The sequence below is a fragment of the Mus caroli genome, chromosome 12 (assembly GCF_900094665.2).
Source record: "Mus caroli chromosome 12, CAROLI_EIJ_v1.1, whole genome shotgun sequence".
In the NCBI taxonomy this organism is placed as follows: Eukaryota; Metazoa; Chordata; class Mammalia; order Rodentia; family Muridae; genus Mus; species Mus caroli.
In genome coordinates, this window is record NC_034581.1 from 9,179,541 (window position 1) to 9,206,429 (window position 26,889).

Below are 26,889 nucleotides of genomic sequence, written 5' to 3' on the forward strand. Positions count from 1 at the left end.
GAAGGAAGGAAGGAAGGAAGGAAGGAAGGAAGGAAGGAAGGAAGGAAGGAAGGAAGGAAGGAAGGAAGGAAGGTAAGTCCCACAGGTAGTATTTATTAAGTGTGCAAGGGCCAGATGTTTCTGCAATTCTTCTTCTCTTGCTTCAAGCATCACGGTGGGCATCATGAACCTTATATTAGATTCAACTGAGGGTGGTGCTTTGTGCTGTGAGTCACTAAAGAGCCAGAGGACAGTATGACCCCTATACATTCAGAGTCCCTAGTGTCCCTGAGCAGAACTGCTCCTCAAGGATAAAAGGAATCAAGGCATTAGCTGTATTTCTGAGGCAGCCGAAATTCTGAGTCTTTCCTGGGATGAAATGCGATAGTTTTCTTTTAGTCGGGTTCGTTTTGCTAGTCTGATAAGAGACAGTTTACTGTGGCCATCAGAGCCACTGAGACCCATAAATAACAGAAAGATCATTTAAAAATAAATTACCAACCAAAAGCTGGGGAAATGCATCCTTGGATTCTTGCTCTCCAGGCTTGCCATAAATTTGTTGTCTTTTCAGCCCTGCAGTGACCAGGGTCGTGGGCCATAAAGATCTTCCAAAGAGAAATGCCCCAGCAACATGGGGCATGCAGGAGCTATCAGAAAGGCATTTGAGTCTCTCCTGTCAGCCTGGCTGAGGGTGCAGGCTTCAGGCTGGGGAATCAGGACATGCAGGGCCCACACTCAGAGCATCCAGCTTCAGGGGCAAACATTCTGGCACCCTATTTAGTTTGCCAAAAGGACAATCATTTCTATTCTGCAGCACCAAGCCCAATTCACTTAAATGGAAAATGAGTTTGTCTTGGATTTGATTTTTTTTTTCCTAAACAGTTCTGTTATATAGCAAGAAATGGGAGAGAGAGGAGAGAGAATATCTGTATGGCGGTATCTGCCAGGGTTTCCAGTCGGTGAGGCAAGTAGAGGTAGTGGCCAGTCGTCAGGATCTGCCTCCCAAAGTCAGTCTTACACTGTGCATGAGATTGTGGGCATTATGGTGGCCTCACGAACTGCTGGACAAGTGATAAGGCCAGTATAGGGCCATCTCATCTGCTGCCTCACTGGGTTCAGAGGTCTTAGTGAACAAGTAGCCTCCAGACTTGCAGTACCGACCAAAGCAATGGAGTGGCTGCCTTGGTGAATGAGAAGAAGGCAATTCTGAGAAGTGGCCAGCCACCTCCAGATGATCAACACATACTTCTCAGGCGACAGAAATTCTGAGAACCCAGCTCCTCGAACAACCCAGTAATTCAAGTCAGTGGCAAACACTGCAAGTGTATTTATTGTAGGCACTAGGGGATTCATACCCCTCTAGAGAATATGAGGGACGGCCTTTTCCCTGTGGGACAAAGGAGCAGTGTGTAGGTAGTGGAACAATCACTTTTGTGTAAACCTGGTCTCTGTTATCCCTATTGCACATCCAGGGATGATCACCCAGAAGTCTCAGATGCCAGGCTAAGAATCCTTTATATGGTCCAACTTCTTCATTTCAGGAATGGTTAAACACAAAGATCAAACTCCAGGCGACACCATGAGAGCTTCTCTCTTGTCCTGATAGATAACCATAGCCACCTCAGTTTCACATATCGATTCTAAAACTGTCTCCACAGACAACACCCAGTCTTCTTCGTAACCTTTGATGGTTAAGAAGACGTCACTATGGCACCTATGGGCAAGGACATCACATGAAAAACTTTTGAAAGACATGTATGGGATGGTGCCACTTACAGGGACATACTGAGTAACCCTGAAGAGAGGCCCAAGACCTCTCAAAGTACAGTCTGCCCCACATACTATGCCAACCGTTTACTTCTTCCCTATTCCATATTCTGCTCTGGTAATGAGGTGAGTTTACACTGCAGGAAGTGCCCTCACACTACAGGAAGTAACTTTACAGTACAGGAAGTACCCTCACACAGCGGGAGTGCCTTTACACTGCAGGAAGTGTCCTCACATTACAAGAAGTGACTTCACACTGCAGCAAGTACTTTCACACTTCAGAAAGTGGCTTCACACTGCAGCAAGCATCCTCACAGTGCTGGAATCTGGCACCTGTTTTTCCTCCTTCTTGTTACCTTCTTCCCTCCTTCACCTGGATTTTTCCTCCTCATTATCTAATTTTCATTTGTGTTCCTTTCTTAAGAAAGCCTTCCCCAAGTTCAACTTACTTAAATCAGTCAAGATCCAGTGAGAATTCAGGTTATTGCACTCTAAGTTTATTTAAGACAGGTTAGACAGGCATGGAAAAGCTAACACAATTTTCTAAAATTGGTATCAAGTTTACTCAGCAAGCCAAGACTAGCTGTAGATTTGAAGAACAAAAAGGAATTAAGTTTGGTTACTAAGATCTAGAACTCAAGAAGGGGTACACAAGACCACCAAACGCCTGTCACATATGTGTGCCCAGGGTCTCTGCAAAGACCTAAAATAGTGCTTGGATATCTAAGTATGGCAAGAGCATGGTCACAGGAAACATCAACCTTGGGGTTCACACGGTCCCTACATGACTGATGCCAAGTGTAGTGTATTGTAGGGAGCACACTATGCACTTGATCACCAAAATCCACTAAGGCTGGACCTCTCTATTGTTGCTGTAAGAGTTCCAAAACAAGATGGAAGCCCCATGCCACCCACTGGTATCAGGATGTAACCATCTATCAAGACATGCTGGAAAATCTTATTTGCAGACCCTATCTCCAGCATTGCAAAGTATAGAATGAATAACTGGCTCAATCCCACACGATGTGTTGTCTGTCTGTCTGTCTGTTTTGACTTTGGCCATCTGGGCTGGCAAAAGCTACCATGTATCTACTGCATGACTTCAGGTATCATCATCCAGAATACATGTAAAGGCCAACTGAACAGGAAGGAGTAAAATATTTCTGGGTCTTAATTTGCACAACTGCAAAGAAGAGATGAATTCCTCTCCACAGAACACTGGGAATAATACTAAGTTCATTGGTGTGAGCAGTTCGTGGGACATTTGGACTAAGGTTCTGACAGAGTATGGGAATCTTCTATGATAATGTTCACTTTCACCAGGAGTCAAGCTCTGATCTTGTTTTGAACAGTGTGTGAGGAGGCTGAGAAAAGTTTGTGAAGCCCACTTACCACCTATCTTCCCCTAAAGAGTTTCCAAAGCTCCTTCAGCTATTTCTGTCCTGTGGTACTTGAGTGACTACACGGGTTATCACCCATGACATACATTTTCATATGAGTGCTGACATTTCTGCTGTTTCTTGATAGGACCATGTCACCTATGGTGCCCTGTGAAAAGCAATCAACAAATGTTCTGACCTTAGGGTGTTGGGGGTGGAGACAGTGGACAAAAATGAAGTACATCTGTGTCCCAGATTCCTCACAGTGTTCAGAAGATGAGAAAGAGTGGAGTGTTTAAAACTTACCTGTGAAATCTGCTGGGCAGCACATGTCAGAGACGATAGTGTTTTGCAAACAACCAGCATGCTTGATCAAAGATGTAATTACACACACTGTGTAGGTATGGCATTACTCAGGGTCCAGGCTGTTACCTTTAAATCTTCCTAGTGGCCAAGTCAAGAACATCAGGGTCTGGTTCTTCCCCGCTTGCTTCCTCTATAAATCTGGACAGATCCCTCCTTCTGTGTTTGGCTTGACTGGCTCTCAACTTGAGTTGTGCTTTTGCAATCAGCTGGTCCTAACTGCTAGTGCTCTGATTTCATTGGTGCAGGATGGAGAACAATATACCACAGGCAAAGCTTCCCAAATGATCTGCTGGTGCCCTGGGAATAGGGCCATAAGACTCTCCTATGTCTTTAATGTTCCCAGAACTACCTGTAGGGCATGGTAAAACATGATCAGCTCAGCAGGCCTGGCAACCAGCGTTTCTGATAGATTCCCGAGTGTGTTTGGGTGGCAAGCTGGGGCCATGTTATGGGAAAGCCAATCATTGGTAATGACAAGGTGACTTTGTTCATCCCAAAACATATGTCTATGTCCAGCAATATTGGGCTTCACCACTAGGGAGAACATGCTACTGGCATCTAGTGGATAGAGACCAAGGATGCAGCTAAGCATTCTACAATATATAGAGCATAGCTCTCTCTTCTCAGCAAAGAATCATCCCAAGAAAGAAAAGGCCCAAGGGTTTTGGATTTCTTTGAACTCCCAGGTAATATTCAAAGTATCAGTCAGTTTTCCCTTACTCTGGTTCCTGCGACCTAAAGACATTCTCTGAGCCAGGGATAGATCTCAGTGGTAGAGCTATTTGAACAAAAACATACTCCCTGAGCTGACAGAAATTATCATTCACTACTCCATTTTCAAAGACAGGGTCACCTCTGATACCTGGAGTGGTCACCGCATCAGGAGAATGTATCATAATCCTAATGCTGAATGGATGAACTGACTTCACCATCCCAATGTCTCTTCAGCAAGGATTCCTAAGAGTCAAGGATCTTGTCTTATTCTTCTGAATAGAACACAGAGCTCAGCACTCATCAGGAGCCCAAACTTTTCTCTGTAAGGACTTAGGTGTTTGTAGCAATGACTATTGGTACTGCAGTGAAGAAGACCTATTGGTGGGCTTCTGGGTTGATGCAATGCTCGGCACTTGGTCCTTTCCTTGCCTGTGACTTTCCTTCACCAAATGCTTTTATCTGCATCAACTCATCTGTTCTTTAGCATAAAGTGAGGCAGAGAGCAGGGCTAAGCCATGATTGTGGAAGGGAAATGAACCTGCACATAACAGAAACTTCAACGACAGCAAGAGTCTAACAGCCCTGTCACCCAGGCAGGCTCCCCTTCCTCCAATTCCATACCTTCTCCTGCTTTGCTTCACAGAAGATACCATGTCCAATGGTCTCAAGACCACTAGAGGTGTTTGGTTGAGGCTGGGATGTTAGGGACCAATTCTAACAAATGTCTGGCAAGACGTTTCTACAGTCTATACAAGCTCATGTTCCACCAATACACTCCATGATTTCTTTTCACAAATATGCATTAATCACACAAGCTAGCAGATCTAAATACTAAGTTCTAGCTCAGTAGTTCTCAGCCTTCCTAGTGCTACACCTCTTTAATACAGCTCCTCATGTTATGGTGACCCCCACCATAAAATTATTTTGGCTGCAACTTCATAATTTTTCTACTATTATGATTTTCACTGTAAATATCTGGTATGAAGGATATCTGCTATGTGACCCCCAAAGGGATTGTGACCCACAAGCTGAGAACCACTATTCTAGAGAAAACACAACTGGACAGGGTAAGCTGATTAAATGATGCCAATGCAGAGACTAAACTCTAGGCAGAACTTCAAGATTTGTCCAGATCTACAGGATCAGACACATTTCATTTTTGGTATTAGTAACTTTGTGGATGTGTAGGTTCAGAGGTCAACACCAGGTGTCCTCTTCAATCAAACTTTATTCTTTGAGACAGGGTCTCTCACTGGAACCAGGGACTCACTGAAAAGATGGTGAGCTCCAGGAATCCTCCTGTCTCTGTTCCTTGGGCTCTGAAAGAATGCCGTGCCCTGACACACACACTTCCACAGCCAGCTTTCACATAGGTTCTGGGGATCCAAACACAGATTCTCATGCCTGTGGGGCAAGTCTTTTACCAACTGGGCCTTCTCTCCAGTCTTTGCTCCATAGTGTCTGTGACCACTCATAGGTTGCTTCCAACAATCTGACTTTTCCACCCTCACTCAAGACCCAACATTCCCTTGCCCCCGCAGTGTGGGAGTGTACACTCGTGCATATACATACACATACACACATACACACACACACACAGTTTTTGATGCAGTAATGGGTTACTATGGCCCATTATTACTCTTATACATTTGTGCCTGCCATTCTTCCTTTGTGCTGCCAGGAATGTCTGGCCTTTGTATCTGCCTAGGAGATACTTTCTCATCTCTAATGGCCAAAGTCAAGCCTCCTCTTCCTTGCGAAGCCTGCAAACACTTATAAGATAATCTGTCTCTTCTACTGTGCTCTCCATCCTTTATGCCACTCCTGCTGCACCCCCATTTCCATTGTTTTGTGGAAATTACATACTTTCTATATTCTAACAGCATAGACTCCAAGGCCGAATCCATTTCTTGATTGTTAACACTAGGTACCACATCTAAATTAGAACACAGTAGACATTCAGTATGTTCTCTCTGTCTCTGTCTGTCTGTCTGTCTGTCTGTCTGTCTCTGTGTATGTGTGTGTGTGTGTGTATGAAGGTCACATGCATGTGGCTACATGTGTGTACACATTCAAGTGGAGATCAGGAGGAAAACAACTTTAAGTGCTAGCATTCAGGAAATATTCACATTTTTTTTAAATAAAAAAGGTCTCCTTTTACAGCCTGGAACCTATCTCTTCCTGCCTAGTGTTAGGGTTAAAAGCGTATATCACCACACCTAGCTTTTTATTTTTATTTTTTTTAAAGCATGTTTATTAGGGATCAAATTGAGGTATCATGTTTACACAACACATACTTTACTGCTATAACTCTAACCCCAGCTCCAAAACTGAACGTCCTCCTGAAAGAGCGCCTGAGTAACAGGTGAGTAGCTAGATGGCTGGGATGCCAGCGACTTGAAATCTCTGCTGCTTCTGTCATGGAATCAGCCAAGAGCTATTTTACAGATACACTTGCCTTTTCTGTTTGAGGACCATATGCTGAGAGTCCCACTACCTTAAAAGGGACATTGAAGTCTCCTCCTTTGCTCGGCCTTGCTGTCCCAGTGTCACTGGGTTCCATCGATAGGTAACAAAACTAGACTAACTTTTTTGGCTAAATATCATGCTATCCTTGAGATCTGCCTCTGTGACAATGGTGTATTTGCTCACATAAGGTAGTGGAACTGTCTTTGCCTACAGCCGTCCCCTTTAGGACGGAACTTCGTTATTCTTTTCTTCCTGTTTGGGGGAAACGCTGTGTGATGAAAAGGAAACAAGTTTATGTTTAGAAACTGTCAAGGGCCAATCCCTACACTCAGCCACCACCTGAGGTGGCAGCTTGCCTTGGCCTTAGCTCCCTCGTCCGACAATAAAATCAATATTTAAGCTGTGCTCGGTGTGTCTGCACCTTCCCTCTCTGCTCTCCCAAACTACTTTTTTAACCAAAATACCTAATTTCTGCTCACCCCCCTCCTCCGCCAGTCCTGACTCTTTTTTACTATGCTTTGAGCCTGTCATCTGTCCAAGTAGAGACCTTGAATAGGTGTGACCAAGAACAAGGTCACATAGAGGAGTGACTAGAAGATGCAGAGGACAGCCCTGACCTGGAAACATCTAGATGCACCTCCTGGGGATACTCAGAGCCCGTCAAATGACCATGCTGGCCAGGGTCATGACCTCTTCTGTCGAGAAAAGGAACTCTGCAATGTTGGACCAGATATGGGGTGGGGGACTGTTTCTTATTGTTTCCTATTGTTCATAATGCTTACTTAATTTCAGCAAGGTGAATGAAAAAAATGTATTTGTTCATTACTAACATTGTAATGATAAGCAGTCAAAGACTGAACCTCCACAGATATGACAGATGACCTTGAAAATAGGGAAAGGCATGGGGATTGTAGGTTAGTAAGTATTCCGACTTTGGTGTGAAGAAAACAGCCTTCTTCGGTTTCTGTGTTCAGATACCCAACCTCTCAGCAGCCTTGTAAGCCGACAAAGTTTCCAACACTGACTTGATTTAAAAAGATGAAAGCTATTATTGATAGCCCAGCTCCTAAATGTGAATCCCATGTCATTTAAGTGGCACACAAGGACCTTAACCCAAAGACATCGAGGGCCAGTTTCACAGGGAAGCTATGCTTGGGTTTTACAGATGCAGCGATGAGCTTCCTGCCTTGTTACAATGACTGATGAAGAAGTCAGTTTTTCTGCTTGTCAACAGTTTCAAATTGCATTGAACCCAGTTAAAATCACTTGTTCATATGTTAAGTCACGTGTTCACTTGCTCATACCTCTGTCTGTATGGATCACAGTAGCTTTTTCTACCCCTATTGATTCACCTGTGTGTTTAACACTCACTGAACACCTCTTACAGTCTATGTATTACACACAGAGATCAACAAATCAAAATTGCTGACTTAAAACAGGTTCCATCATTTCCTTTCTTTCTCTAGCATCCAAGCTGTCTGTCTTCCTTGGCTAATGGTCCCCCATGACTCTGACTTCTGCTATGTCCCCATTGTCTCTGACCTTGATCCACATGTGCTGCCTGCCTTTTGTGACAGACTCTGATGGGTTCATCAGAGCCATCTAAGAATATCTCCCCATCTCAGGGTCCTTAACTTCATCACAGTAGCAATTTCTCTTTTGCCATATAAGAAAACAGGTTCACCATAGTCATAGATTTGACTGCAGACATTTCTGGGGTCATTATTCTCATGACCACACATCACCATCTTAGAAGACCAGAGAAACAACTTGCTATCCTGAAAATTGGTGGAATAGATGAAATATTTATAGTGTTTTAGCTAGAAATGATAGCTTGCAGTATGGTAGAAATGACACCCTGGTATTTGGTGAAGGAAAATTACATTTTAAATTTTGTATTGCTAAACAATTTTAAAACTCTTGGTAAATATTATGAAAATTCAGTAATCTGGATGTATGTTGATCACTTCGAACAGTATGGAAGGAGATAACTACTGATCATCAATGGAGGTTGATGAAAACAGATCAAAGGAATAAAGTTTTATTCTGCTTTATGATTTCAGAGGTCTCACTCAGCCCATAGCCCCTTGGCTCCATTGCTTTTAGGTCCCTGAACAGTGAGGTAAGACTTTATGATGAGGGCATATGATGAAGCTAGCTGGCTTTATTAGACAGGACAAGAGGTTTAAACAAACAAACAAACAGGTCCCAGGGACAAGATATACCCTTCAAAGCTCACCCTCAATGACCCACTTCCTCCAAGGCCCCAACTTCTAATGGCCCATTTAACTACAGACTTACCAACAAATCGACTGACAAAGTACTGTCCCCCAATCACCCCTCAGTAGTGCCACCACTGAGGACCAAATGGAGCACACATGATCACTTTGGGGGAATACTTTACATCCAAACCACATGTATGCAACACTATCTTGAAGGTATTCTTGTCAAAAAAGAAATAAAACAAAAAAATAATAACAAAACAAAATCTAGATAAAAGGTTTCAAGAAAATTTTCTCAGTGTGAGATGGATGAGGGAGCAGAGAGGAGGTGGCACAGAGAGGAGGTGGCACAGAGACAGGACAAAGAGTAACTCTCTCTCTCTCCCTTTCTCCGCCCCCCACACACATACACACACACACACACACACACACACACACACACACACACACACCCCTCTGGCCTTTCTTCCCCCTCATTCTTCTCTCTCTTCTCTGTCTCTTCTCCCTTCTTTCTCCCTTCTCTCTCCTCTTCCCCCACTTCTCTTTCCCTCTCTCCCTTCTCTCTTTGTCTCTCACTTCTCCCTGTCTCTCTCTCTCCCTCTCTCCTTTCTCTCCCTAACCCTACCCCTTATTGGTCTATTGTGTTGCTGTGATAAAACACTCTGCCCAAAATCAGCTCAGAAAAGAAAGGGTTTACTTGGTTTACCCTTCCCAGGTCTCAGTTCCTCAGTGAGGAAACTTGGGCAGGAGCTCAAAGCAGGAACCTGGAGGGAGGAGCCATGGAGGAGCACGGCTTACTGGCTAGCCTACTAGCTCACTCACAGACTCATGTCAATCTATCTTTCTTATACAGCTCAGGACTACCTATCAAAGAATGGTACCAGCCACAGTGGGCTGAGGGCTCATACATCAATTAATCATAAAGACAATGCCCCACAGCCATGTTCACAGGCTAATCTGATCCAGGCAACCCCTCAACGGAGATGCTCTTCTCAGATGACTCTAGGCCGTGTCATGTTGAGAAAGGAAGCTCACTAGAACAAGCAGCAAAACGTAGGAGTGGGGAGTTATAGGACACTCTCAGTTCTTCAAAGAGTAGGTTGCAGTGCAAGCAAAACAAACCCCCAAAACCTTAAGAGGCATAAGAAGCTGAGGCTGGAGAGGTGGGTGGCTAAGGAACAAAGACCGTAGCTACTCTCCCAAGGACCCAAATTTGGTACCTAGCACATCAGGCAGTTTACAACCACCTGTCACTCCAGCTCTGGAAAATCTGATACTTTCTTCGTATTGGTTTGCTTATTTACTTATGTACTTAGTTTTTCAAGGCAGGATGTCTCTGTGTAGCCCTGGTTTACTGGAACTGCTCTGTAGATCAGGCTGGCCTTGAACTCAGAGGTCTGCCTGCATCTGCCTGCTAAGTGCTGGGATCAAAGGCAGGCATGCAGCACCAAGCCAAACTAACCTTGCAACAATCTTAAACTCACTTCAGTCAGCCACTCCTGGCTTGATACCTTCTTCTGGTCTCCATGAGCACTTAATTCATATACACAACTCCCTTGCATGCATATGCACAGAATTAAAATTTAAAATAAAATCATTTTTTTAAAAACAAGCATTTTTAGCCTAATGCATGAGAATTTAGTTGGATTCATGTTGAACAACTCTACCATAAAATATTTATTAAATAATCAGATAATTTTGAAGACTGACAATGGCAGATAATATCAAGAAAGGGTGACCATCTTTAAGGTGTGAGAAACAGCATCATGTTCATGTTCATAGAGCTTACATCTTTTTAACAGTCATGTGCTGACACACATCCAGAATAAATAATATAAATGGTATGGTGTCTTACATGGGCTTCTAAATAACACATTGAGGAGGGGTGGCTAGGTAGAGAAAACAAGGTTAACCCCAAATTGAGAATGATTGAAGCTAGAGGTTGGCTGTATTGGAGTTCATTATTCTCTTCTATTCTTGTATTAGCTTGAAATTTCTCATTATGGTAAGTTTTCGAAGGAAAAAAAATTGAACATATGCACCCAGAAATAAAATTATTGGCTAGGAACATTTGCAGGGTATTTAAAATGCATTGTCAAGTCGCCTTCTACAAAGCTTGTGGCAATTTATAGCATGGCTAGTGGTATTTAAAAATGCTGAGGATATAATGTTTTAAGGGAATATATAGTCACTGGCGTGTATGCAAAAATGTGTACATCTCTGTGGCCTATACCTTTAGGAAGACTAACAGCTTATTATGGAATATTATAGCCCAGTCATGCATGCACACCTGGGGCTTTATACCTGAATAGCAAGGGAAACAATGCTAGAGTGAATGAGTTCCACACAACAGCATCGTCAACTCAGATTTACATAAATCTGAATTTCCCAAATGATGCATTCCCTTGATGCTTCTGACCGTGTCCTGAATGACCGTTGAAGTATTATTTTAATGGAGAAATTCACAAATTGTATCATCTCAGTAAAATCTGATTATCTTCAAGAGGCTTCCTCACATGAAGTTAAGGGGGAAGGTAAAAAAAAATGCCTGGGATTCTCCGCCTAGCATGAAAGAGAGTTTTTTGCAATAGGGTAATTCTGAGATCCTGTAATTTTCCAATTATGTTTGATTGCAGTGCCGCTTTCCTGTCTCGGTATTAAGGGATGGTCAGCATTTTTTTTTTTAACAGCAACCAAAACTGACTTTCAGATGAGGCAGCCACTTAGTTGAATGGCTTGTTTATACTCATCTGCTCTCTATGCATATAACACATCCGACCTTTAAGGAGGCAGCACCTTAGCTCAGTTCTTCACTATAGGCCACCAGATTACAGGTGCTACTGGTCTGCTATGTATAGGTAGGTCATTGGACATAGAGTGTGAATGCCAAGAATAATAAGCCAGAGACACTGGCATTTACAATGCAGTGAGACAATCATAGGTATGTCTGTAGAGAGTCATCCAGCCAACACTGTCTACCGGGGACCAATTACTCAAAAACGTGAACGTATTGATATTTGTTTGTTTGGTTGGTTCTCAAGACACAGTTCCTCTGTGTAGTCCTAACTTTCCTGGAATTCACTCTATAGATCAGGATGCCCTCAAATTCACAGAGATCCACCTGCTTCTGCCTCTGGTGTGCTGAGATTAAAGGTGTGCATCATCACTGCCCAGCAAGAACATTTCATACTCAGACCATAATATCCCACACTGGCCCCCATAGACCCAAAGCCATTTCATAATGATCCAGCCAGATGTTCACTGGAGACATGAAGCATCAGCTACCAGGCCTCGTAGCAGAGAAACAAATAATGAATGCAAAACCTTTGCACATAAGAGTACTCGTTCTATAGAGACAGGCATACGAACAAAGAAAGTCTATGGTCCTGAGTTTTCTCACTGTTAGTGACCAGTTTCCTGAAAGAACAACTTAAGGGAGACAGATTCCTTTTGCTCCATAGTTCAGAGAGATCACCAGATCCACCCTGGTTCATGGCAGGCTGAGCCCAAGCCAGCTGCTCACATTGCAGCAGAAGGCAGATTGCTCAGACCAGAACTAGGAGCAGATGTAGCCTTCAAGGCTCATTCCCTCTAACAACCCACTCCTGCTAGCTAAGCCGCTGTCTCCAAAGGTTCCATAACCTTCCACCTCCACCCTCACCCACTGTGATGACACAGAACACATTCAGTACAATTTCAAGCATCTCTCTGCCACCTGAGTTCTAACACTGTTCAAAACTCCAATCTCTTCCAGAAAACTCTTAGCCATGAATGAGGGGATGGGAACATGGGGGATGGGGAGGTAGAGAGGAGAGAGTGGAGGGAATTGCATACTTGCAATCTGTGCAATGGCACAAGGTAAACATCCCCATTCCAAAAAGAAAGAAGGAAAGAAGAGTTAGGAAAGATGAGACCCAACCAGAATAAAAGCCAGCAAGGTAAGGATGAAACCCTGTGGCTCCACGTTCAGCATCTGAATTTGTGGCAGTAGCATCTGGGCTCCAAGCAGCTGGAGTGTCCTTTTATAACATTGCCACAAGTAGGGGCAGGGAAAACAAACAAACAAACAAACAAAAAACCAACATCACCACATGTAGAAGGCATGGGCTCTCTCTTGTGTGGGCTCTGTTTCATGCTTATAGCTTTCATTGGCAAAGGTCTCATGTTCTCATCATCTCTGTTAGACTTGAGGTCACTGCCACAACAAAGATTTCACCTTCATGACTTCATAATGCATGAGCCTCCCAGAATCCACCTTTGCTACACATTGCCTGGCCTCATCAGCTCTTGGATTCTATATAACGGTAAAAGGAGCATCACAGGAATGGTGCCAAGTTCTGCTACCAGTTTGGAATGTACCCTGCCTCACTTAGGCTATAGCCATGCGAAGGCTGGAGAACAGAGTAGACCTGAGGGCTATTGAAGCAAGAGAGACAGGACTCTTTGTTTCCTTGGGCATTCCATTTTAAATGAGTGGAAAGGGTTCACAAATGGCCTCATGATTTTGCATCCTGAAGTCCAGTGAATAGTCTCATCCTCAAAGCTTCAATTCTGTTGTCTTTGTACAAAGCATGAAGTCCATTTTTTTTAATTTTGTTTATCTTTTTAAAACAACTCCATTGTCCTCAGTTGCCTTGTCTGCAAACTTTAAATGTTCTTGCAACCCTTTCCTTGACAAACTTCAATTTTTTTTTATAACTTTCTGTTCTACTTTTTGCTCACTATAAATCTGGCTAAAAGCAGTGATAACTCTGCCACAGCCCAAATGCTATGCTGTCTTAAAATTTCTTCTGCCAAGTAAATTAGTCCATTACTTGTGAATGCAGTCTCACTCAGAGTTTTAAGACATGAGTAGAATGCCGCCAAATTCATTTTCAGAATACAACATGAAATGGCCTCTAGCCCAGTTCTTGGCACATCTCTTTAGCTGACACCTCAAGAACCAAGCCCATTCTCTCTTCATCTCTGTTGGCATCATGATCATGCACATTCCCACGAGAAGTGCACATTAGTGTCTGCTGACAGCATCATTGGGCTTCTATTGCCTATAGCTCTAAACTCTTCCACATTCCTCCTACAAAAAAAGTCCTGAAGGCCCACAAACCCCACTCTCTGGTTCATCAGCAACAGTGTCAGTTTTGATATCAAACAGTCATTATTTTGCTCGTTGATGGTGGCCAAATTCCTGACAGAAATGAGATCAGGAATTTAGAGTTTAGTTCAGCTCATGACTCAGAGGGGACACTTTAGCACTGTACGTAAGGCATGGTAGCTGGGTAGGTTTGATCTAAGGCAACAATATAAAACATCTGGTCACATTTGGGCAGAAGATAGGAAACATAGTATATCACCTTCAAGGCTTGCTCTACTGCAATCTACTTCTGTTATCTGGGTCTCCTGGCCCCCAAAATTCCACAACCTCCCCGAAGTTACTGGAAACCAAGTGTTCACACACATAAAAAAAATAGTCTTTCACCAAGCAGCTGAAAAAGTCAGATGCAGTTACTTACACCCAACCAATGGACAGAAGCTGGGGACCCCTGTGGTTAAATTGGGGCAAAGCTGGAGGAAGCTGAGGAGAAAGGTAACCCTATAGGAAGACCAGCAGTCTCAACTAACCTGGACCCCCGAGATCTCTCAGACACTGAGTCACCAACCAGGCAGCATACACTAGCTTATATGAGGTCCCTGACACATATGCAGCAGAAGACTGCCTGGTCTGACCCCAGTGAGAGAAGATGTACCTACCCCTCAAGACATTTGAGTTCCCAGGTAGTAGAGAAGTCTGGTGAGGTGGGGTTTGGGGGTTGGGCCAGGGGGTATGGGATGAGGAACAGTTAGAGGGCAGACCAGGAGGGGACTAACAACTGGGATTGTTGTGGTGGTGCATGTCTTTAATCCCAGCACTTGGGAGGCAGAGACAGGCAGATTGCTGAGTTCGAAGCCAGCCTGGTTTACAAAGTGAGTTCAAGGACATCCAGGGCTATACTGAGAAACCCTGTTTCAAAAAAAAAAAAAAAGAAAGAAAAGATAATAGATTTGGCTACAAAAAATAGTGTTTCACATTCAAACCAAAAGAAGGGAATTATGAATGAAGAGGGAGGGAATATCCACCCCCCCCCCTTAGTCATGAATCTTTGGGTAGATTGATGATCCATTGGCTTCAGAACTGTGAGGGGCCTAGCTAGGGGAAGGAGGGAAACCGAGAATTGGATGCCAGATGCTAGAGAGCCCGTCTGCATACAAAGTTCTTAGCCTGTATTGCAAGCTGTGTAAAGCTGTCCTGTGAGATGCCCTAGAGCTGTATAACTTGGTAAATAGGCTGGATAGAGATGCCCTCTACAGGGCTGATTGCCCATAGGAGACCTCAACATAGTGAGTGGTCCTTGAGTCATAGTGTTAAGTGGAGTGATCCTGGAACACGCAAAGCCCGTAGCAGAAGACTCGGGATTTCTGTGCAGAATTCACTGAGTCAAATTTCTGTTATATGAGTTCTCCTTCAAGGTCAGTGTACCACAAAATATTTATTCTGCCTCTGTAGTCTTCCTCCTGGCTTAATTGTGAAAATGAACATTAGACAAATCCCAAGAAAGTTTTTTACAAAATACTAGATTGGAATTCCCCAAACCGACAAGATGAGCAATAGCAAGGACCCTCAGAGGCAGGACAACAAAGTGAGACATGGCATCCAGGATGAGATCATCATGTATAACAAAGGAAATCAGAAAAAAAAAAAAGCATGTGCTTCAGCTGGTTAACAATGAGCCAATGCTCATTTCTCAATCATAGCATATATACTGTGATGTGAGAGGCTATGAGAGTAGGTCCTGTGTTATCATATTGGCCTCTCTAGGAATCTAAATCTGTTCTTAAATAGTAAAGTATGTTAGAGGTGTGCATGCCTGGCATATAAGCAGAAAGATGTGACTTCAAATCCCCAGTACCTGTGTGCAGGCCCTTTCTGTAACCCCAGCACCAAGATAGTCCAACAGGCAGATCCCTGGAACTCTGCAGCCAGCCATTTCAGAGGACCTGATAAGCTCCAGGTTCAGTGAGAGACTCTCAGAAATTCAAGTGGAGAAAAGCAATGTGAAGCAGTCAGAACAGCTCTGAGGACTACAAAAGCCCAGCGTTACTGCATCCTTCAAAGTCCTTCTTCCTCCTTCCTGTGTCCCAAAGAAAGGGGATGTCGAAGGGAATAGAGCCAAGGTGAAGGAAGGGCCACAGAGAAGATCCCCACAGTTATCTGTTATATCTTTTCCCCCATAGCTGTAGCCCTAGCCTGGAAAATCCCCTGCAAAGAGGGGAGAAAACACATCCAAAGGGCAAGTGATGCTGGCAAGCTTGGGAACAACCCTGTAGAAAATGCAAATGCAGACGGGCACAGAGAGCTGACGATGCAGAAGCCGAATGTGAGGCATGCATTTTTGATAACTGTGTGCTTCTGGGGACTGCACAGTATGGAATACTATTTATATCAAGCTTTAGAAAAATGCAGAATTTTGTTTTCCTTTTATTTATTTATTTATTTTTTAAAGGAGCTATGTTGTTAGCACACAGAACACTTCATTATTTGGGAGGAAGGTGCATGTGTCACTCACAGAATGTCTCCCAAGCTGATATTGGGAGGCTGATTGTTGGCTTTGAAAGACTCCTCAGGCTGAAGAGATGGTTCGGCAGGTAAAGGCGACTGCCCCCAAGCCGGGAAGCCAGAGTTCCATTCCCTGAATCCACATAGTAGAAAGAGAGAACTGATTCCAGTAAGCTCTTCTCTGACCTCCACACGTGTATGTTGGTACCTACTCGAATGCACACAATAAGAACATTAAGGAGAAGGAGGAAGAAGATAAGTAGAAGAAAAATATCTTTTTGAAAAATAAATATTCCTCTTGACCCAGGAAGGATTTTCTGATGTCACATGTTGGCCACCCTGGTACAAAATGCCTTGTCTTGTGAGAAAGTCCAAAATTCATTTTTATATCCATCCCCTTCACCTTCAGCACAGACTTAACTCCCTCAAAGACAACGACTTACAGGATCTGACGGCTTTAAGCTGGGATTTTCCAGTCTGTGGAGTGACCTGGACTCTGTCATGGCATTACAGAACAGTAATCCTGAAGAGAGCAGCGGTTATGGATCTTCAGATCCATAACCCTTCCATCTTCATTTCATTTCCTGAAAGTCAATATCCGCTGTGAGAAGTTGCTAAACAAAGTGCTAAATGCAAAATGTCAGCCCTCACTCTAAGTGTTCCTCATTCAAAGAATCAAGTGAAGACTTGGTTGGACTTCACAGTGTCTTTCTGATTTATGTAGTTCATGTAAGGAAAGGGTTTGAGGCTGGGAGGTGGTGGCACACATTTTTAATCCCAGCACTTGGGGGAAAGAGGCATGTGAGTCTCTCACCTGGAGACCAGCCTGGCCTACAAAGCGAATTCCAAGACAGCCAGGGCTATACAATAAGACCCTGTCTTGGAAAAAAAAGTTTGAAAATTCTTATGTTAGTTATTTTCTGTCCATGTCCTGCCTGAACTAGCATGAGTGTTTATGAAAAATATAATGAATAAGGCTGGGTACAGTGTGGCTTGGGGGAAAAGGTAGGGAATGACTAAGGAAGATACTCTCCATCAGTTGTTACCTCTGTATGTATGCACAAACACATGCGGGTAAATCCACATATACAACATATGGGTACAGAGAGAAGAATGAAATATGTTAATTTTAAAAATTAATCTGGAATCCAAAGCCAAGTCAATACACGGACTTGATCATATATGCAGGCAATGAGAGACGTAAGCAGACTTCATGAGAGAAAGAGTTCGCAAAATTAGCAGAAGTATGTGGCAAGAAAAGATGGAAGTATCTAGATGGAAAAAGTGACCCCAGAGCAGATTTCAGTGCTCCAGGCAAGCATGGCTAAAGATGGATTCAGACTCTTAAGAATTCAGAAATTGGGATGCAGTGGCATGGAGAGAGAGAGAGAGTTCAGCAACTTAGAGCACTCACTGCTTTTGCAGAAGACCCGAGTCTGGTTCTCAGCAACCACATGGTGGCTCACCACCACCTGTAACTCCAGTTTACAGAAGACAGCTCTTCTGGCCATTGTGGGCACTGGCAGGAATGGGGTACAGATACATGTGTGCAAACAAATACTTGGACACATAAAATAAAAATAAATAAATAGTTTTTAAAAAAATAATATAGGAAATGATGGAAAGGTCTAGAAAGAAATATGCTACATTTGACTAAAAAAAAAAAAATCCATAGCTGTGCATTGCCTCAAGTGGCTTTTTTTTTCAGTATTGACTTTAGCATGAGGGGAGCCACTTTTGACAGAGAAAAGATACAGAATGGGAGAAGAAGGAACCATCTACTAAAGACCTTTACACATACAGAACCTTAGTGCAAAATACACTGTAGGGGAGAAAATTGCTGGGTATACCTTAGTGGACGGGAATGAGCTCTGAAAACTCATGGTATCTTCTAAACAGGTTTTCCCTTCTTCCTTTCCCGGTGAAGTTTGAGAAGCAGTCTATCTTCCCTGACAGAGGGAAAAACCATCTTGGCATACAGAGGTTAACCGAAATTATTTATCTAACAAATTAATAGCAATATCCAAAAAGCCCTGAGTTCATCTATCTTCATAAGATGTTTTACAACAAAGAATTTAAGTAAAAATTGATATATTTGATCCTTTCATATAAATCTGGAAAGTGTTACTGTGAGTTTCACAGAGTATCTTTTTAAGAGGAAATAATTGGTTTAAACTGCCCTACTGTATACATTTTTGGTAAAATAAACAATGTTTGTTAAAATAATATTAACAATAATCACTGCAGAAATGTATGTGTCTACAATGATCAAGTGAGCATGTACACTTTAATGTGTCCAGCCAGAAATGGATCTCTCCTTCTATCCCTGCAGGCAGAGATTCAAACCCAGCCCAGCTTCAGCAGGTAAGATCCACAGACATAACCCTCCCATTCCACCCAGGCTTTGTTCCAACACATCCACATTAAGGCAGAGGAAGGGAGAGGGGCAAGCGATTGTTATTCAGGACTGAGTAATGCTTCCAACAATCTAGAACTTCAGATTGTTTGCCCTCCAATCAGAACTGATTAGCTCGAAGCAGCCCTGACATTTATCGGACAGTCATGAAAAGAAAGCAAAACTGGTCATGACCAGCAGGCCCATTTCTGCAGAAGTTCACATGCAGTGCACCCAGTTGGCAGTCCCCCACAGCCCCCACCCTGGGAGGAGAGGAGAAAAGAGGAGGTCTGAGATGCAGCTGCCACACCGTGATCAGACCCATCACAGGGCTGCCGGGGCTGATCTGGTGTCCAGATAAACATGGCATTCATGCTAGCCATCTGTCCACAGGTCAGTGGGGACAGAGACTCAAAATCATTATCTCTAATGAATGAATATACAATGACAGTCTTGTGTGTGGTGAAGGATCATCACATAGGAATATGGCTGAGGCGAAATCAGGCAACTCTAATCTTGCAAGGGGAAACAGTTGTGTGTGTGTCTATATGCATGGTTTTGCCTTTAACCCTCTAGTATCTGGGATCAACTTGTAAAAGATATGATTTCACTTGATACCATGGCCCTTTCTTTGCCTAAAGAACCACTGATAGTTTGCATCTGATAGGTGTAGAAATGTTTGGACTATGAGCTTTAGGATCCCCTCATAAGCTTTCCTTGGACATTCCTGTCCCTTCCCTTTTTTGTTTTACTCTTCTGGGGTAGAAAGTTGTTCGAGTTCTTCCCTGTTCTCTGTACAGCACCATATTCCCAAGCCTTAAATTTAAAAAATAAAAATGCTCTTCTTGATATTCTGTGCCCTTACCTGAAATAGCAAGACCTGTTCTGTACTGCTCCAGAGTGAATGCATAAATGATGTACATGCAAATTGTACATAAATGATAACAAAGATTCCAGTTATGATCATCAGAAATTCACACAGCACAGAAGACTAATGTTCCTGATCATGAAGAAAATTAAATAGAGACCAAGACAGAAAATCAACACAGTAAAGGAATGTGGACAAAGGAATAGGCAGGGAAAACGCAGTTGCTTTGACCTCGACAACTTCCTTCCAAGTCTTGCTAGCTGGTCCCTAAATCATGACCTTCCAGAGCAGTGGTTCCCAACTTATAGTTTGCAATTGGGGTGGCATTTTAGATATCCTGCATATCAGATATTTAAGTTACAATTCATAACAGTAGCAAAATTGCAGGTATGGAGTAGTAACAAAAATAATTTTATGATTGGGGTTCACCACAACATGAGAAACTGTATTAAAGGGTCTCAGTATTAGAAAAGGTAAGAACCACTGTTCTAGAGAGTCATACCCTTTGGTCACTTTTATCTAGGATGCCTATCTATGGGCAGAAGGAACAGGCACACAGCTCTCATGAAATTAACAAAAAAAAAATTTAAATTCAGAATTTAAAAAGAGGCCATTACGTTTAACACAAAATATTGGCCTAAATTCCTGGACAATACTCAGTCTTTAGGGCTGCTGTGATGAGGGCTGGTCAGTCGTCTTCCTACCATCATGTCAGTGTGTCTGTGTGAAAGCAGGAGGTGATGCCAATCTGTGGCATTACCATGGGTACTTCTCAGGCAGACAAGGTTGTCATCATGTATTCACAGGTGGGCCAGAGAATGTGGGAGAGGTAAGGATACATCACCTGAATGAAAAGTCATGCACAGGACACCTAAGTAGACTCAGAGAATTTGGAAACAAGCAACATCGAGAGACCACAGGCCACACACATAGTTTTTGGCTACTACCCTGAGCAAGCTGGACTTCATTCCATGAGCAGGTGGAAGCCACTGTGAAAGGTCAAAAATGATGCCCATGACAAATACTGGCAGCTGTCAGGAGAAGTGGGACTCAGAGGATGCCCAAGTACTCCATACTGGAGCATTAGAATGCCATATGGGAAGGATGCAGCTCCAAGAAACCCAGCACTACCTCAAGTGTGGTCCACATGTCCCTGGAGGTTCCCAGCGGTCTCACAGTTGCCTACAGGTGGTGGAATGGTTCCAAATGAAAATGAGATGAACCACTGATGTTCAAACACATTTCACAGATTTGAAGTGGAAGTCTATTTCTGCTTTGCCAAAGAAATTTTCTTCATAATCACTAAATGCTTAGCAATTGTGTGGTTTGCTTAAGATATTCTGTTACTAGGATATCTTGGCAGTGTTTCCTTCATCCCATTACAACCTATTATAGATCTAGGGAAATATATTCTCACTGTTTTGTTGTGAAATCTTCCAAATCCTAAAATGGTCAACTATTGGCTCAAAGGCAGAGTATGGAAGAAATAGGAAAGATAGAAGCTGCCACGAGAGTTGAAAATCTTGTAGGTCACAGGAAAGTGAGTGTGTTAATGTCAGACACACAGCTGATCTTCACCACCATCTTTTTACACATAGTTCCTAAAATGTTTGGGATCTCCGATGTATCTTTTTTAAATGTCTTTTGTGTACTAATGCGGTGACTAGTGGGTAGCATTTCTAGGTAGTAGCTCAAGATGGCGGCTGAGACCAAGAAAGAACAAGTTAGGAAGACAAGATTGGCATTCACTTTTAACCCCAATCTGAGAAGAGGAAAGTCCTGGAGGTCAGTCAAGGTTATTCTCATTGACTATTGATGTTACTGACTTATGCCTACATAGTGAAACTTCCACCAAAGAGACAGCCCAGGGAGCTTATGAGTTGGCTTATGAATTAGATAAAACTCACTCCTTACCACCTCTTCTATTGGCTACTCAGTTAGCTATCTTCTTATGTCTTCTTTTCATAAATTAGTCAATGTGTCTCTGAGTTCTGTGAACTATTCTAATAATTCAGTTGACCCCAGGAAAGGGATCACAAGAGCCTAGATTTGTTGATCAGAAGTTCATAGGTCTTGCAAACTGGTATCTCGCTGTAGGCCTATGTTCTAAACTCGGGGAACTCTAAGGCTAAACCCAAGTAGATGATGTCAGAATTTTGAATGACTGTCAGGACACTTTAACTGGTCCCTATTCGGTTGTGACAGATCAGGAATCCTTACTCAGAATGCTGGAAGAAAACCCCACACATTTTCTCACAGACATATTCTGTCTGTGTGCCTGGAGATATAGGGAGTTGGTGCTTTTCCTACATTGCTATCTTTTTAAATAAAATGAGCCAGGGCATGTGGTACATGTAGTCCCAGTTACTTGTGAGGGTGAGGCTAGCCTGAGCTACATGGAGACACCTTGTCTCAAGAAAGGAAAACAAAGACTAAACAAATAAACATGACTCAGAATATGTTTCCACACACTCTGGAGCGGTGACACTTCCATTTACAATGTTTTATTCGAAGGGACAAAAAAAGAAAGAAGAAAAAGATCCAGCTAGTAAGGATAATGACTTATAAGAATAACAGATTTTTTTTTTTTTGGATGAAGGACCTATTCATCCTTAATTCTTTGCACAATGAATGGGACCTTGTCATAGCATGACATGAAGGAGCATTTGAACAAAGTCTATTGACATTTTTGCTAAGCCAATAGAGCATTTCAGAACAAGCTAGATAAAATATTTCTCTATGAAAAATTAACAGATTGTATCACCAATTGTAGAAGAGAAAGGGAACCTAAGAAGCATTATTTGAGGTGAAATTTTCATAGCTCAAACACAGGTACACTACACTGTTGCCAAGGAGCTTGTAAGCCACCCACAACGTTAATGACAAATAAATACTGTGGTTCTCGAGAGGAGGGGGATCAGCTTACTTTCTGCAAGACCTAATACTGATGGGTAAGCATCTGTAGCAGTCGCAATTAGAAAGAACAATAGTCAGCATTGATCAGAAGGTATATGTGAAGCACAGTCATGTGGGCAAAGGACTGTGTATGTGTCTGTCACTGAGAGCCATGCTACAGTGCAGCTGGAGAAATGGTTCAGCAGTTAAAAGTACTGGCTGATCTTCCACAGGACCTAGGTTTGACTCCCAGTGTCCACATGGTGGATCACAACTGTCTCATGTCCTCTTCTGGCCTCTATGGGCACTAGGTGTGCACATAGTACACAGACATACATGCAGGTAAAACACACCAAATAAAAAAATTTACATAAAAAATGCTTACAAGTCACCAAGGATTTCATGATGGTGATAATTGGGTTGTACGCTACAAATAAAGGTTTCAAACAAACAGAAGTCTTACCCTAAATGGCACAGGTAGGACACAGTCACATAGGAAAGGGTTACAGCTCTGAGGTCAACTGGGCCCTTGTTTATCCACAGTTGAACCTTGATTGTTTGCCTCCTGACCTTGATGGAGGCTTTAAAGGAATCTTGAAGACTGTGGTCATTCTTGTCCACAGCAACCTGACTGTATGAGGAACAAATGCACATTAAAGTTTTAAAAGACATGATCTGATTAAAAGATACTTCAATGGATAATATAAAAGAAAAGGTCACTTCTGTTAGCTCAAGCAGCTTCTACAAGTTCAGCAATGTCTGGAAACTATGAATCTGTCACTTCAGAGACAGAAATCATCTGGGTGCACGTGTATGAGTGTGTGTCCATGTGTGTGTGTGTGTGTGTGTGTCTGTGTGTGTCTGTGTGTCTGTGTGTGTCTGCGTTCATTCTGAGAATAAGATGCCAAGATTGAATCTCAGCACATCAATTTTTGACAATAGTTTTTGATGATTTTTTCCCTTGTCGAAAAGGAAACCAATCTTGAGCTATTTGAAAACAACATCTTAATGAAATAACAATGGAAAGAGTGCTTTTCCATACTAAATACCATCAAAGAGCTGTCGAGAAATCCCTTTGCAAGTTACAACACCGAGCCTACAAGAAGCATCTATCTAACAGGTATGAAAAGGGCCCAGGTACAAAATTACTGTTTATCATTATTTCTTGTTCCACTTTGAGACCTGTTGCCAGGGAAACACCTGTTAGAGAAGCCTGCCCTGCACCCGCTCTGCTTCTCACAGAGTTTATGAACAAATAGTCACCCAGAAATACATCATTAAATACACAAGTGGGTGGGCCACCAAGAGCTCCAGCTCAAATGTTCTATGATAATGTAATACTTCTCCTAATAACATTAATTTTTCAGTCCTATTTGTACTCCCTCAGTAGCTCTCCAGTACCTCTGACTCATTCTAAAGCTAAGGTTTCCCGTATATTTCAAGAACCCAAGAGAGCTAAATCAAGGACTTGCCCCTCACCATCCTGCTGGTGGGATATCAGAAAGGTACTCTGTCCCTCTCAGAATTAGCAGCTATTCTTTAGTTCCACAATAGATCCAGGATGAGTGTTCATTTGTTGGTTTCTGGCATCGCAAGTCACTGTGACGTGGGATCTGCTTCCCTCGCTGTCTCTGGGATTTTGAGAATGGAAGGGCAGGTGTTTTGTGATGCTTTGGTTTTAATTTCAGCAGTCAGTGAATGTTCCTCATAATACCTTCATTCCCGTGCAAACCACTTTTTGCTCTACCTCCAGCATCCAGAGTCTTCTGTGCTGTATATTATAGACAACAGAAATGTATTGACTGTTTCTACAGATAGGGTAGAATTCTTGCAGCCTGTGATTTGGGATAAAACCCATACGATTTTCTGTCTCCAGAGCAGAAAGCAGCATGCCCAGGTTTTTTTGATCATTCAGAGTAAGTGTGAGTACTTACGGCAGGGCCTGTCCCAAGGACCAAACCTAGTAATATGTATGGCCTCACTCTCCAGAGGCAATACACTGGAGCACAAAGCCTACTCATGCAACCAAAGTAGACAGAAAGGACTTTCCAGAGTCCTCTCTAAGAACCATTCTCTTCTTACATAAAATAGAACAGCTAACTTTTTTTTCCCAAAGAGCCCTTTGCCTTTTCATCTAGAATTCTTTTCATGGCCAATATGATCCTTTCAGGAGCATATACTGATCTTTTCAACCTTATTTAAATCGTGCTGAGCTGATGGTTGCTTATTTATTATCTTTATCGTTATCATTGTTATTCATTATCTTCTCCGTAGGCAATGTCTAGATTTTGTCCATGTCAGGAACTGTCATCCCCAACCTTATAGCTACATTCTGAGAACTGTACATCATATGTGGCCTTGTTTAGGATATAGCCCTAGTCCCTGTTCTCAGTCACCTGCCTGCATTTTAATCAGTCCTCCAAACTAAACTCAATATATTTTCTGACTCTCCCAGCGTGACCTCTAGCAGTTTCTACACTCGTCAGAGTAGAAGCTCTAACCGTTTCTCTGTGAGTCCTGTTCCGTCTCCCTATCCTGTAGATACCACACTCCCACCCCCACCATGGCTGCAGGCACAGTGTGCTAGCCTAGTATGGTACAAGGCCCTCAGTTTGGTCCTAGTAAGCCCACTCCCCCCAAAACTACGTTCTTCCTGGTGTACATTATAAAGACTCTGGAGTTGTTACTGTCTTCAAGATGGCAAACAGGCATTGTAACATTTATGGGTCGGTCGATGTCTGGCAACTGACTGAGCTCTCCAGCATGGTGACACAAGGTCTTGCCATTCTCACAAGCATGATTCAAAATGAGCCCTGTGCTAGGTTTCTCTTGCTGTTGTACCAAACCTTTAAAACCTAGTGGCTTCAGATAATATACATTTATGAGCATAAAGTCCAAGAGTTCAGAAATAGGTCCCATTAAGCTGAATTAAAATGTTTAGGGATGCTGTGCATCTTCTGTAGGCTCCAGCCTTGCTATTGTTTTTCCAGCTTCTACACTGTATCCTTCTGATTGCTACTCTATCATCCCATCTTTTCTGGCTTTGCCTCACACTGTGGTATCCCTTTCCTCCTGCTCCTCCTCCTTCTGCTCCTCCTCTTCCTCATTCTCTTCCTGCTCCAAGATTTATTTTATGTGAATGAATGTTTTGCTTCCATATATGTATATGTATGTCATCTGAATGCAGTGCTGGAGGATGCCAGAAGATGGCGTTAGAATCCCTGTAGCTGGAGATATAGACAGTTATGAGTCACTATGTGGGTGTTAGGAACCAAACTCAGCAAGCTCTCTGAACTGTAGTTATACAGTCTGTGCTGGCTAGTTTTTATGTCAACATGACACAGGCTAAAGCCACTTTGGAAAATTGCATCTCAAATGCCCCCACCAGAGTGATCTATGGCCTCGTATGTGGTGAGACATCTTGACTGATGATTGATATGAATTGACCTATCCCACAGGGAATGGTGACACTGTAGATAGGTGGTGCTGGATGCTATAAGAAAGCAGGCTAAGTAAGCCACTAGGAGCAAGCCAGCAAGCAACATTCTTTTGGCCTTGGTGTCAGCTCCTGCCTCAAGGTTCTTGCCTTGATCTCCCTCCCTGACAGAAGGTTTTATGAAATTGTGAGCCGAATTAAACCCAATCCTGCCCAAGTTGCTTTGGTCATTGTGTTATATCACAACAGTAGAAAACTCTAACAAAGACACAGTTTCTACAGTCACATCTGTTTCACTTATAAGGGCCCTTTGGATTACATTGAACAGGTTCAAATAAGCCAAGATAATCTCTCATCTCAAGGTCCTTAACTCAGTCACCTCTACAACATCCTTTTCATCATAAAAGGCAAAATGTTTACAGAATCCTGGCACTATGTAAAGACAGTTTGGACACAGCCTATCACATATCCCACTAAGTTACAACAAAGGTATATGTCATGGACTTGATTTTTTTCTGGTTATAACTTAAATGATGTATATATCATGCCCTTGGCTTTTTTTTCTTGTAATACTTTAAACTATTCATAACAAAACAAAGTCTTTGGTGGCTGGAGAGATGGCTCAGTGGTTAAGAGCATCTATTGCTCTTGTAGAACACCTGCATTGAGCTTCTAGCCCTGGTGTCAGACAGCTTACCTGCAACTCTGTTCCAGGGGGTTCAGTATCATCTTCTTGCCTCTACACACACACACACACACACACACACACATACACACACACATACACACACACACACACACACACACA